Source organism: Podarcis liolepis (assembly GCF_965112155.1).
Source record: "Podarcis liolepis genome assembly, chromosome: 3".
Taxonomy (NCBI): domain Eukaryota; kingdom Metazoa; phylum Chordata; class Lepidosauria; order Squamata; family Lacertidae; genus Podarcis; species Podarcis liolepis.
This window is the reverse complement of record NC_139557.1, coordinates 115,671,493-115,686,531: the sequence shown is the minus strand read 5'-3', so window position 1 is coordinate 115,686,531 and position 15,039 is coordinate 115,671,493. Positions and strand designations below refer to the sequence as shown.

The following is a 15,039-nucleotide window of genomic DNA, read 5'->3' as shown; positions in this document are numbered from 1 at the left end:
TTTTTAATCATGGACTTGAATGAAATAAAGTCCTGTGTTTTCCTTACAGTACTCACTGCAGCCAACTCTCTTGCAGTCAGAGATGGATGGCAATATCAGTTACTCTCTCTCTCTTTTAAGTTTAAGTTCAGTCATTAAGTGCAAGTCTCTATAGGTGTGCGTGCGTTTATGAAAATTATCCGGCCTTTTAGTGCAGATTTCTCCCAGTATATACATATTTGCACAGAAGTTTCATCTAATGCAGTTTTGTATGTTAATGTTCACCAACACATGCATTTTCTTGCATGCTTTCTCCTAGTGCATGCACGTTTCTACGGACTGGATAATTGCATTGCAAAATTCAGAGAAATGCAAATTTTGGAGGATGGCTGCGTTTTGGTTTGCACATGGTTTAAAAAAGTGTGAGCTGGGTGAATTTATATGATTCTATATGTAGAATTGCATTTAAATGCAAACGGAACCAAACCCTGTCTTTACTTGTAGTTGACATCCACTCTTGACCGCAGACATTGGGGTTGTTGGACACATTGAAGATCACTTGCAATTTACTCCAGCTTTTTCCTAGTAGACTGTATGCTTAGAAAGCTGAACTCAGCATACTGTGCATTCCAGGGCTCTTGAGACAGGATCCGACCTTCAACCTGCAGGCGCCCTGCCACGGCGTTTTCTACTTCCTTTGCAGTTTTGCACAAATTGCAGCATTTACATGGCCCTCCCTCCGGAGGCTCAGCTGGCACCATCGTCATCTATCTTCCGATGCCAGCTAAACACACACACACAAACTGAGGCTTTTGTGCAGAGCTGACCTTGGTGTATCAGTTTACAACTGGTGTTGTTCCCTGTTCAGAAGAAGGGCCAAAGCTCTGTGACAGAGCATGTGCTTTGCATGTCGAAACTCCCAAATTAAACCCCCAGCATCTTCAGGTAGGGATGGGAGACGTTCCCTGTCTGAAATCCTGGAGAGCTGCTGCCAACCAGTGTTGACAATACTAACCTAGAAAGGCTGCTGGTGTTGACTCAGCACAGCAGCTTCCTATGGCTTTCTTAATGGGCCTGATAACGTCAACTTTTATATGCCTGTTGTCTTTGTCCATGGAGTTTTCCCCCCAGTAGTGATGTATGGAAGTGAGAGCTGGACCATAAAGAAGGCTGATCGCCGAAGACTTGATACTTTTGACTTATGGTGCTGGAGGAGACTCTCGAGAGTCCCATGGACTGCAAGAAGTTCAAACCTCTCCATTCTGAAGGAAATCGGCCCTGAGTGCTCACTGGAAGGACAGATCCTGAAGCTGAGGCTCTAATACTTTGGCCACCTCATGAGAAGAGAAGACTCCCTGGAAAAGACCCTGATGTTGGGAAAGATGGAAGGCACAAGGAGAAGAGGACAACAGAGGACGAGATGGTTGGACAGTGTTCTCGAAGCTACCAGCATGAGTTTGACCAAGTTGCGGGAGGCAGTGGAAGACAGGAGTGCCTGGCGTGCTCTGGTCCATGGGTCACAAAGAGTCGGACACGACAAAAACGACTAAACAACAACAACAATGTCAACTTAGCTGACTTTGCCAGTTGCAGTTTTATTGGTTGCTATATAAAATGAGAGCCAACAAACTGAAGCTCAATCCAGATTAGACTGAGGCTCTGTTAGTAGCTGGTTCCCTAGACTAGATGGCTGGGAGGTTACCAGCTCTTGATGTGGTTACGTTTCCTCTGAAGGATCAGGTTCTCAGCTTGGTGGTATCCTGGATCCTTTGCTGTTGCTCGAGGCTCAGGTGGCCTCAGTGGCCCGGAGTGCCTTCCAGCAGCTTCGGCTGGTAGCCCAGCTATGCTCCTATCTGGACAGGGATAGCCTAACTACTGCTGTCTATGCTCTGGTAACTTCAAGGTTAGATTACTGCAATGCGTTATATGTAGGGCTGCCTTTGACGACGGTTCAGAAACGTCAGCTAATGCAGAATTCAGCTTCCAGGTTGCTCACTGGAACAAGACGGTTTGAGCATATTACACCGATCCTGGTCTCACTGCACTGGCTACCGATTAGTTTCTGGGCCCAATTCAAAGTGCTGGTTTTGACCTATAAAGCTTTAAATGGCTCTGGACCGCAATACCTCAAGGACCGCCTCTTTCCATATGAACCTACCGGAACCCTGAGATCATCTTCTGAGGCCCTCCTTCATGTGCCTCCTCCTCGAGAGGTCTGGAGGGTGGCAAGAGGAGGGTGGCAAGAGGTTCCGAGGGGGAAGGGAATCAAGGTGACACTAAGAAGAAAGGAGAGGATGAGAGCACTTTGGAGGGAAGGCTCAGGGACTCTTCCAGTGAGATCAGCGGGGAGAGTGCCGGACCACCACTGGGCACGCCTACTCTGCGCAGAAGGCTTCCGCGCAGAGAGGCTAGGAGGAGACTGGCTGTCAAGGAATTCTTATGTTGGAAAAAGTTTAGGAAACACCCACTAACGGATTCTGCCAGCGACTGAAGCAGACGCACAGGAGAGCGCTTCAGTCAGGGAAAGGTTTAAACAAACCAGCAGTTCAGAGAAGTCGGTGACTTACACACAAGCAACTACAATTCCCATTACACACAGAATTGTAGAGGCGGAAGGGACCCTGAGGGTCATCTAGTCCAACCCCCTGCAGTGCAGGAATATGCAGTTGTCCCATGTGGGGATCGAACCTGAAACCTTGGCATTATCAGCACCCCACTCTAACCAACTGTTAGAAGCATGATCATGGCTCAAAGCAGTGAAGCACAAACACTCAGGGTGGATGCAGAGCAGGGTGTTTGCTCAGGAGGCAGACGTGGCCTGGGGAGCATCTCGAGGGCCAGATAAAGAGGCCTGGGGGGGGGCCACATATCACCTCCAGGCCTGAAGTTCCCTGCTCTACATCAGTGAGCAAACTCATTCAGAGCTACGGGTCTTTCTTCTGCGTAAATATGTGAGGGAAACACCTATAATTGTAAATATATGTGAGGGAATATATGTGCGTAAATATGTGAGCGAAAGACCGCAATACCTCAAGGACTGCCTCTTTCCATATGAACCTACCGGAACCCTGAGATCATCTTCTGAGGCCCTCCTTCGTGTGCCTCCTCCTCGAGAGGTCTGGAGGGTGGCAACACGAGAACGGGGCCTTCTCTGCAGTGGCTCCCTGTCTGTGGAATGCTCTCCCCAGGGAAGTTTGCTTGACGCCTTCATTATACACCTTTAGGCCAGGCAAAAACGTTCCTTTTTAACCAGGCCTTTGTTTGATTTGATTGACATCCTATGCCCTTTTAAAATGTCTTTGTGTGTGTGTGGGGGGGGGGGCGTTATTACGATACGATACAATAATATGATACGATAATCTATATTGCCATTGTCCCATGCAGAACAGCGAAATTGAAAAATCTACATCAGACATTCAAAAACCAACAAGCCTGCTATCCCAACTATCCCAGCCTGGTTAGCCCCTATTGGGTTGTTGTTTTTATTTTTATTATGTATTTTGTGGTTATATATCTTGATTTTATTCTGTGAACCGCCCTGAGACCCCCAGGTATAGGGTGGTGTATAAATTCAATTAACAGTAACAACAACAACAATGATAATATAAAACAGCCTCAAACCTTTTTTAAAATTATAATATGAATGAATGAGGAATGAAGGGGCTGCGTTGTCCTCTCAATACGAGGCTTCGATATGTTTAGGAGGCAGCCAAGAGGTCTAAACGGGGCTCGCTGACCCTTGCTTTCTCTTGGGGACAAGGCAGTTGCGTGACCTCCCGGTGATCAGCAGCTTCAGATGCCTCGTGTAACTGAATCACTGGCTTGGCTGAAGCGTTTTGCTGGACAAATGCGGTCTTCGGAGGCATCAGCCGCGCTGTAAAGGGGACAGCTGGCCCCAGGGGAAGCGGAAGGATGGAGGATGAGCAGTGACGGGTGACCTGCCTTGAGTTCAGCCAGCCAGCCCGTCAGTTCCTCTGCCCCGGGCATTCAAAGGGCAGCCTTGTCTGCAGCAGAGACCGCTCTGCCTTTTCTTTCCAACGGGGCGGTGGAAGGCGAGCGATTATTATTGCTAATGCATTTGCACGGCGCTCTAGCACAGTGGCTTGTGATGGTTAGGAGCGGCCGGCTAGGACATGGGAGAGGTCAGGATTCGCACCCACAACCAGGTTGCTTGGTGAACCTGGGCCCAGTCACTTCCTTTTGACCTAGCTCGCGGGGTTGTTACGAGGGATGAAATAGAAGAGGGGAGAGCCCCAGACACCACCTCTAGGCCCTTGGAGGAAAAATGTGGCATATAGCTGTGATAGCATAGCTTAGTTGCTATAGCATGAGACTCTGAATCTCAGGGTTCAAGCCCCACACTGGGCAAAAGATTTCTGCATTGCAGGGAATTGAACCTAGATGATCGTCATGGTCCCTCCCAACTCTACAGTTCCATGAATCTTTCGATCTTCTATCTTATGTATTTTATGCTGAGATCTATGGATGAAGGACAAATTTAATAAATGTATAAAACAAATAATATTTTATGCTTGCTTATGACGACCCAGCAAAGCAGGCCTTTAAGATTTTCCAGGAGGCAGGATCAACGTCTCCAGCTAGGCAGCTCCGTGATTCAGAAACACTTGCCCGGAGCAAGAACATAAAAATACGATATTTTCATTTAAAACATGGCGCAGACTATACTGGGTGTGTGTGAGATAGCAGCAGCAGCAGCAGCAGAATCCAAAATGATTGATCGATTAGGGCTCCTGGTATCAGAGAGCGTCGTATCTGCATTTAGCGGGAACGGCATAGGTGAAGATGCAATTCCAGGATCTTGAATAGGATTGCCAACATCTACAAACCTCAGCCTGTGAAACGATTCCAAATGCCAGACATTTAAGGAACATCAGCCATGTCCTCCAAGACAATGACCCCCCCTCTTTTTCCTCCCCTCCCCCCTCTGCATATTTCCCACACATCAGCTGTAGGCAGGTTGAAGAGGAGGTCCCCAAGTGGTACTGGACAGAGGCTGCTCTCCCATGTTGTTTATCATCAGCGTTTGGTCAAACAGAAGCACTTTTTGTGTGTGCGTCACACATAGTGTGGAGCTGGAGGGGCCATGCCTCCTTCTGCCCCCCCCCGCCAGGTTGAACAGCCAGCAAACCCTGCCCTGACTTCCATGCATCATCGTCATCCATGCATCATCACATGCGAACCCCTGCAGAGGCAAGCATAGATATGCGTATGGGATGTGGGTGGTGCTGCGGTCTAAACCACTGAGCCTCTTGGCAGGCAGAGGCAAACTCCGGCCCTCCAGATGTTTTGAGACTACAATTCCCATCATTCCTGACCACTGGTCCTGTTAGCTAGGGATGATGGGAATTGTAGTTCCAAAACATCTGGAGGGCCGGAGTTTGCCTATGCCTGCTCTTGGGCTTGCTGATCAGAAGATCGGTGGTTCGCTTCCCGGCAATGGGGTGAGCTCCCGTTGCTCTGTCCCAGTTCCTGCCAACCTAGCAGTTCGAAAGCACGCCAGTGCAAGTAGATCAATAGGTACCACTGCAGCGGGAAGGTAAACAACGTTTCCGTGCGCTCTGGTTTCTGTCACGGTGTTCTGTTGCGTGAGAAGCAGTTTAGTCATGCTGGCCACATGCCCCAGAAAGCTGTCTGTGGAGAAACGCCGGCTCCCTCGACCTGAAAGCGAAATGAGCACTGCAACCCCATAGTCGCCTTGGACTGGACTTAACCATCCAGGGGTACTTTACCTTTTACCTAGATATGCATACTACAGTGGTGCCTCGCAAGACGAAATTAATCCGTTCCGCGAGTCTCTTCGTCTTGCAGTTTTTTCGTCTTGGGAAGCACGGCTATTAGCGGCTTAGCGGCTATTAGCGGCTTAGCGGCTATTAACGGCTTAGCGGCTCAGCGGCTATTAATGGCTTAGCGGCTTTAAGAAAAAGGAAACAAACTCGCAAGAACTCGCAAGACATTTCGTCTTGCGAAGCAAGCCCATAGGGAAATTCTTGTGGAACGACTCAAAAAACAGAAAACTCTTTCGTCTTGCGCGTTTTTCGTCTTGCGAGGCATTCGTCTTGCGAGGTACCACTGTATCTTGGCACTTAGGCTTTCCATGAGTTTTGGAACCCTGATTGGGCAAGCTTGACGAACATGTCAGAAAGCTTATGTGTTCGGGAAGCCTGTGTGTGTGTGAACCTGCCACAGGTGTAGCCCTGCAGGCCTGCCACGTTTGTGGTTCTCCTTCATGTGATGCGTTGAGACAGAGGGACTTTGAATGTTTGCTTCCCCCCCAATATGTATAGATAGTTTGCAGCTCTACCAAAACATAATCAGGAGTAGCAAAATTTAGGTAACTGTATGAAAGGTGTGTGCATAATCAACTTACTTTATACGAGTACTGTACAATAATATAAAACGTACTAAATGTGCATTACTTATGTATTGCACTTTCCAGTGGAATATAAATTGAGAATGTAAGAAAATCAGGCCCACCTGGCCCATCATGGTGTTCTCACAGTGGCCAACCAGAGGCATTTTGGGGAAACCCGAAAGCAGGACATGAATACAACACTCTCCCCCACTTATAATTCCCAGTCACTGGTATTCAGAGGCACCCTACCTCTGAAATTTTTTTTTGGGGGGGGGGTTTCTGTCAGGTGCAAAAAGCCCTTTTGCGAACTACAGTTCCCAAGGTTCTGTATAGAGGAGCCAGGAAAATCAAAATGGCTGAACTTTGCACTTGAGTGTTCCTTTCATACTCGAACCACAGGCAGACTCAGGTCTTTCAGATGTGAGGGGCCAAATTTCGGTGCCCCTGCATCTCGCCTTCAAATCTGCTCGAATCGCTGTGGCATAGTTGTGGTGCCCTGTGGCGCCCCCAGGCTTGGTGCCAGTGGAACCAGTTGCACTGCCATAAATCTGTCTCCGCTCAGCACCCCCTCTTTGTCCCAAGAAATCACCATTCAATCCAGCGCAGTCCCCACATTTCCCCATTCGAGAGCCTCATGTCTGCTACAAACGGCAAAAATAAATAAATGATTTCCTATATGTATATTTCATAAGACTGTTCTGTTGGTTCCCATCGCCTATAATAAAAAAAAGCAACTTTGTTATGGCCCTGCATCAAAAACTCAAAGTAGGTTTTCTCGTGACTATGGCCTGCGGGATACCTTCTGTAAAAATGAAAAATGAATGAATTACTTTATGTTATCGATAGAGAGCCGAGCATTGATCAGTGCGGGAGGCAGCAGTGCGATTCCTCGCACTCCCGAGCGCTGCGGCGAGGAGGAGGAGGCAGGGACACGGGCCGCCTTGGCCTGGGCAGCGTTCGGCTTCATTTCCCCAACATCCAGATCTGTCCCAGCCCCCCAGCCCCCACCCCCACCCCCATCTCGATTGCTGGGCTTCCAGAATGACTCTCTGACAGCCAGCCATTAATTACTATCATCCGAGTCTAATTCATTCATCCCTTTTTCTCTCATGCAGAGGGACAGCTAGGGCTGAGGGCACTCAGGAAATGTAGGCACGATTCCATATTCTTTATGCAGAGTGCACAGCCTGCTACTTTGTTGGGTCGCAGTGGCTTTAATTGAATTGGCTTGCCAATAAAGCCGATGTCATTCAGTAAGTGGAGTGTTGTACTATCCGCACCACAGCTGCTGCATACAAGCAGGCGCGGCCTGAAGGCAAGCCAACCGTCCACTCTCCAGAGTTGCCCATTTCCTTCTTCTTCTTCCTCCTCCTCCTCCTCTTCCTCTTCCCTCCCCCCTCTCTACAGTCACACCATCCATGCAATGTACTCAATGTGGGGCTTCCCTTGTGCTTGATATGGAAGCTGCAGTTTGTGCAGAATGCTGCAGCACGATTGCAGACAGGAGCAAGGCCTTCCCAGCGTGCAACTCTTGCGCTCGGAGATTTGCATGTGTTGCCAATCTGCTGTTGTTGTTTAGTCGTGTCCAACTCCTTGTGACCCCATGGACCAGAGCACGCCAGGCACTCCTGTCTTCCACTGCCTCCCGCAGTTTGGTCAAACTCATGCTGGTAGCTTCGAGAACACTGTCCAACCATCTCGTCCTCTGTCATCCCCTTCTCCTTGTGCCCTCCATCTTTCCCAACATCAGGGTCTTTTCCAGGGAATCTTCTCTTCTCATGAGGTGGCCAAAGGATTGGAGCCTCAGCTTCAAGATCTGTCCTTCCAGTGAGCACTCAGGGCTGATTTCCTTCAGAATGGATAGGTTTGATCTGCTTGCAGTCCATGGGACTCTCAAGAGTCTCCTCCAGCACCATAATTCAAAAGCATGAATTCTTTGGCGATCAGCCTCCTTTATGGTCCAGCTCTCAGTTCCATACATCACTACTGGGAAAACCATAGCTTTAACTATACAGACCTTTGTTGGCAATCTGCTACTGGGCCAAATACAAGGTGGTACCACTAGTATTTAAAGCAGCTGAACAACTTGGGACCGGTTTACCTATGAGTTCACCTTACCCTCATATATGCCCACTTAGCCACTTTGATCTGCAGAACTGGCGGCCACATAATACTTGCTCCACATTTGTGCGAACTTGGTTTTTTAGTGTGGCAGCACTTAAAATTTGCAACTCCCTGCCTATTGACACCAGGCAGGTGCCTTCACTGTACTTTTCCTGGTACAGTACCTGCTAAGAACATTTTTGTTCAGACAAGCCTACCCAGGCTGCACCTAGACACGTAAAAAAACCCGTTTCAGGAAAACGTGTTGTACAGCTCATAATGGGAAATCATTGTTATTTTGACTTTTTAAAGGTCTTAAATTATTGCTGTTAATTTTTCTTACGGATAATTTTATCCTTTCATGCTTTTTGTAGGGTCTACTTTGAGTAAACCTTAATCGAATACCACTCTCGGTTTCCTGCAACTCTGAAGTTTTCTACCAAAGTAGGCATTCAGGGGCACTTAGTAAATAATAATAATAATAATAATAATAATAATAATAATAATAATAATAATATTGTAAGACCACAATGGAAGGAGACTTGGGCTCAAGTAATTTATACTCTTTCTCCTTTCCTTCCCATCTTTTCTCTCACACACAGCTTAAAAGGAGACTTCCTGGCTTCTTAAATCTGTTGACTTCCAATGTGGAAGAATCTCCCGGTTTATGTGCTGCTACAATTCTGGTTTGCAAAAACTATGGTTTGCAATCCTGGTTCATAGGTAGCATCATATTCAAGCCACTCCACTATCCCAATAAAAGGCTGTGTATAAGAATATCTGCATTGCAAAATTCGGGGAGCGCGAATTTTGAAGGATGACTGTGTTTTTTTTTTGTTGGTGTATTGTTTCAGAAAGTGCAGATTAGGTCGGTTTGCCTTTAAATGTGAGATGAGCCAAATCTCTCTCTCCCCCCCCCCATTCCTACAATTATGGCTCAAGAAACAAACAACTAAACAGTATCAATGGGGTTTTTTAATGCTCAATATTGCCTACCTTATAATGAATTTAGAAATTGTAAAGGTATTTATATTTTTTTTAACCATTAAATTGCTTCGAGATGCTTTCTGGGAAGCAATTCATAAATGGAACGAAGCAAACAAACAATATATCAGATGGTTTTGCGGTGCTCTGAAACGAATGGGGGCAGGAGACGGGGTTGTCGTAATGAAGTATTGACATGTAATTTTTGTTGCTGTGCTGCTGATCTTGAGCAGCCCGTGCCTTTGGGGCACATTCATGCAGAAACGTGGCCGGGAAAGCAGCACACACCACGGGCAGCGAGACTGCTCCATAGGCAAACCCACCTTCATCTGGTTCGTGCTAGTGGAGAGGGAAGGGATGTGAATTCGCTTTACAAACAGAGGGTCTCAGGTTCAATTCTCGGTATCTCCAGGTAGGACTGACGAAAGGACTCCGGTCTGAAACCCCTGTATGGGCAATCTATCCGGAAGATATTTGTATGCCAAGGAGTTAGTGATCTGACATGGTTATCCTTCCTGCCCCCTCTTCCTTCCTTTCCCCTATCTTTTGTTAAGCTCTTTGATGGCCAAGCACAGCCTTGAATGTCCTAATCTGTTGGAAGGAAGAGATAGTGATGAACACCTTCTTTGATGTTGGACATTGTCTGGAGAAAGTGAGGCACTGGGAGAGGGTGGCTAATGAATAATCTGCACACAGACGGTAAAAAAGGTAAAGGACCCGGGAGGGATGTGGGTGGCGCTGCGGGTTAAACCACAGAGCCTAGGACATGCTGATCAGAAGGTAGGCAGTTCAAATCCTCGTGACACGGTGAGCTCCATTTGCTCAGTCCCTGCTCCTGCCAACCTAGCACTTCGAAAGCATGTCAAAGTGCAAGTAGATAAATAGGTACCACTCTGACGAAAAGGTAAATGGCATTTCCGTGTGCTGCTCTGGTTCGCCAGAAGCGGCTTAGTCCTGCTGGCCACATGACGCCTGGCTCCCTCAGCCAGTAATGCGAGATGAGCGCCACAACCCCAGAGTCGGTCATGACTGGATCTAATGGCCAGGGGTCCCTTTACCTTTATCTAAAGGACCCTGGGCGGTTAAGTCCAGTCAAAGGCGACTATGGGGTCCGGCGCTCATCTTTCTGGGTCATGTGGCCAGCAGTGCCATACCGCTTCCATGATGGAAGCCAAAGCGCACAGAAACACCATTTACCTTCCCGCCCCAATGGTACCTATTGATCTACTTGCAGTGGCATGCTATCAAACTGCTAGTTTGGCAGGAGCTGGGACGGAGTAACGGGAGCTCACCCTGTCGTGGGGATTCAAACCGCCGACCTTCCGATGGGCAAGCCCAAGAGGCTCAGTGGTTTAGGCCACAGCGCCACCCGCGTCCCAACATAGTCAGTAATGTGTGGCTGCACGTAGCCAGTCAGGCAAGCCACATAGGATAGCTATCTACCATATTTTTCGCCCTATAGGACGCACCTTTTCCCCTCCAAAAATGAAGGGGGAATCTGGGTGCGTCCTATGGGGCGAATGCAGGCTTTCGCTGAAGCTTGGAGAGCAAGAGGGGTCGGTGCACACCGACCCCTCTTGCTCTCCAGGCTTCAGGAAGACATCCGCAGCCTAGGACCTCCCGCAGGGCTGTCTAGGCTGCGAATAGCAGCCTGCTTCCCGGAGCGCCGGGCGCGCTGAAAGCCATCACGCTGTTCCTCAACCTGGTTCAGTTTCCCTGACCTGGTTTTGGGGGGGAAATAAAGGGAAAAGTTCCCCACAGGGCTCCCCACACTGCGAATAGCAGCCTGCCGCCTTGTGCGAGGGGCGCCCTGAAGCAGAGCGCCCCTCGCGCTGGGCAGGCATCCGCAGCGTGGGGAGCCCTGCAGGAGTTCCCCGCAGGGCTCCCACGGTGCGGATAGCAGCCTGCCACTCGGTGCGCGAGGCGCAGAGTGCCCCGCGCGCCGGGCAGACATCGACCAACCCCACAAGCTTGGGGGACAGCAGGGAGGCGCAGCGCCGCCATCCCGCTGTTGCTCAACCTAGTTCGGTTTCCCCGACCTGGTTTTGGGGGGGAAATAAAGGGGAAAATTTATTCCTTTATTTCGCCCCAAAAAAACTAGGTGCGTCCTATGGGACGGAGCGTCCTATGGGACGAAAAATACGGTAGCTATCTATAAATTGGATGGTTTTGGGCAGGGTTTGAGAGAAGCTCCTGCACAGACTGATGGCTTCAGGGCCGTGCAACTTGAGGCTACCTGGGGGAGTCACTTCACCACTTCTTGAGGGCTTCCAAGTGGCAGGTTGAGGTGCTTGCTTTGTGTGGATATATTGCTTGCTGTTTAGAATAAAATCTTTAATTGTCTCACACACTTGTGTTTTGCATTACTTCTGAATTTCATTTTAAAAGAGCCGCCTTGCATTTGGCAAAAAGTTAGCTTGCCACCAGTGTAGACAATACTGAGTCCGGTCGACCCATGGTGTGATTCAATATATGGCAGCTTCTTATCTTCCTGTGGAGTTCTTGTCTATATTTTTGTTATGTACTGAGTTGAATAGGATCCAAATTGCAGCAGTCTGATTGGTCCTAGAACAATAGGATTCAGAATGCAGCAGTCTGATGCCACCCAATCCAACTCCAGGTGGAAGTGAATCCACAACCTGATTGGCCTACAGGAAAATCCCAGAATTAGCCAATCACGTGGGGCCCATTGTGTAAATAATGTATATAAAGCAGACATTTCGGGGGAACTTCCATTCCTCACTACTATGAGCTGAATAAAGAGCATGAATCCACACTCGACTCTGAGTATATTTCAATTTTTAAGCAGTGGGAAGCAGCAGCGGAGGAAAGGGGTCATAGACACAGACTCCTAGGTTCCAAGGCACTTTGGGCCCCCCAAGGTATTTTTTGAGGAGGCCACCCCCATTGTTCAGAGGGCAAACGCAGAGCTGACCGCAGCATGGATCAGTGTCTGTTGGTTCCTGCTGCTGCTGCCACTGGCTGGGGGGGGGGGGCAGCTTCTCCCCATCTTTCCCTTGTGTAGCGGGGGACGGGGATGGCACCTTCTCATTTTGCCTCAGGCCCTGGCTGAATGAACCCATCGGAGATTGGATGGCGATCTGTCATGGCCCCACATAGAAGACTCCCTTACCTTGGTTGCGCGGTGGCAGGTCCACGCAAGATCCCAGTGGCAGCGGGGCAGGAGGGGTCCCCACAGGGGCACTGCCTCTTGGGCTTTGCCACCTGAGGCGCTTGCCTCAGCCTGCCTCATGGTTGGGCCAGGCCTGCGTCTAGCCATTTCTGCTGGCTGCTTGAGACATGAATGAGTCAAGTACATGAACAAGCAAGCATGGCTACCCCATTATCTTGGAAGTGGCTCCTTCTCGCCAGAGGTGACCAAGAGAGTGGCTATTTTAAAGCCTGCCTTGACACAGAGTCTCGCCAATTAAAACAGCATCCACCCCCCCACCCCCCAATTCATAGGGGAGGACAGGAACAGGCTTGTAACAGTCAGATTGCCTTATCAAGGATCTCTAACCCTCCCACCTCTAGTCCATTGTTACTAAAGCCTCTGCACCACCTTCTTTATACAGTCCTATTGGTTTGCTCTGCAGTCACCTGCCTTTCACCACTTTCAAAGCCTCTTTGTTTTCTTCAGATGATACCATGATCTGTCGTTGACATCAGTTGGGAACGAGCCTCACTGGAATATGAAATATGGCAGGTCTGCGCACCACAGTGGCGCTCGAACGCTTTTGCACGTGCATTCAGAAACGCGTACAGTGGTACCTCTAGATACGAATGGGATCCATTCCGGAGCCCCGTTTGCATCTAGAGGTAAACGTATCTAGCGACGGCACGTCTGCACACGCACGCGTCGCATTTCCCCGCTTCTGCGCATGCACGTGATGTCATTTTGAGCGTCTGCGCATGCGCAAGCGGCGAAACCCGGAAGTAACGCGCTCCATTACTTCCAGGTTGCTGCGGAGCGCAACTCGAACTCGCTCAACTTGAAGCAAATTTAACCCGAGGTATGACTGTACAGTGGTACCTCTGGTTACAAACTTAAATCATTCCGGAGGTCCATTCTTAACCGGAAACTGTTCTTAACCTGAAGCACCACTTTAGCTAACGGGGCCTCCTGCTGCCGCCGCGCCGCTGCTGCACGATTTCTGTTCTCATCCTGAAGCAAAGTTCTTAACCTGAGGTATTATTCCTGGGTTAGTGGAGACTGTAACCTGAAGCGTATGTAACCTGAAGCATCTGTAACCCGAGGTACCACTGTATGTGCATTAGAAAGAAGATGCATTGACTTATCCACCTGGAGATCCAACATCTGGAGCAGACTTTGCCAAACTGGTGTCCTCCAGGTTTTTCGGACTGCAACTTCCATCAGGTTGGCGATGGAATGGGAATGGGGAGGAGCTTGAAAAATCCAGGGCCCCTGCGGCCCAGAGGCCCTCCAAATGACCACCCAGGGAACAAGAGATGATGGAAGTTGTTGGGATACTGCCAGGGAGATAAAGTCCATCATGGCCCCAAGCTGTCTGCCGGACAATCCATCGATCTCCCGTAGGCACGCAGTATCAGCAATTAGCGACATGGGTTTCCTGAAATAGCTTGCCACATTCCAGAGCTCATGCACACTCTATCAGCAGATAATTCACAGCAGAAGTTGCATGCAGGAGAGCATTATTTACAAGCTTTATTCAGCGTTGATCAGAACAAATAAAGACATGACTGCCTGCGTCAGTGTCTCCGACACAGAGAGAGAAAATGAAAGCAACAGGAAAGATAAACATCCTGTGAACAGGAAATACGCAGACTCTGTGACTCACACAGCCTACTCCCTTTTAAGGTGGAACGGAAATATCCTAACAAGTTGCAACAAATAGGTCCTGTGCATGCACCTGGGCTGGTGTGGGCATGTCGGGGTGATGGACACACTAGCACCTCTTTTTTTCTCTTTATAATAGATGGTGGCTGGCTGGGCAGATGTCATGCACAAAACAGCCTCCTGCACATGGTCACAGATCCCCATTTTGCTATTTTTTACTTCATATTATTTCCAACAACAAAATGCTACCTATTTCCAAATAAGTGTTTTGTTTTTTTTGCATTAGGGCAGCGGGAGCAAATGCCATTTTGCAATGATTTAATTGAGGTTTAGAGTGCAAAGCCTCAATTAGAGGGGGAGGAAAAACCAGGACTGGCCAGTTGTTTTTGGATGTGTGTGTTTGTGTGTGTGTGTGTGTGTGTGTGTGTGTTTTGCTCTAGCATACTGGGAAGGTAGATACAGAGGCAAAACCTGGAATGGCGTTTGTCCGCAGACAGCTTCCGGGTCATGTGGCCAGCATGACTAAGCCGCTTCTGGCGAACCAGAGCAGTGCACGGAAACGCCATTTACCTTCCCGCTGGAGTGGTACCTATTTATCTACTTGCACTTTGACATGCTTTCGAACTGCTAGGTTGGCAGGAGCTGGGACCAAACAACAGGAGCTCACCCCACCATGGGGATTCGAACCCCTGACCGTTTGATCGGCAAGCCCTAGGCTCTGTGGTTTAGACTACAGTGCCACCCGCGTCCCTGCCCTGGGACCTTAGGGCCTGCAATAAAT

The 15,039-nt window shown here is 48.9% G+C and overlaps 1 long non-coding RNA gene across 1 annotated transcript in view; it reads left to right on the top strand.

The window, feature by feature from the left end:
* Positions 1-1,260: 1,260 nt before the first annotated feature.
* LOC310702954 overlaps positions 1,261-15,039 on the top strand; it is a 313,269-nt gene continuing 299,490 nt past the window's right edge. The window contains exon 1 of the long non-coding RNA XR_014523832.1: positions 1,261-1,444. This is a non-coding gene — a long non-coding RNA (uncharacterized lncRNA). The remainder of the gene's footprint in view (positions 1,445-15,039) is intronic.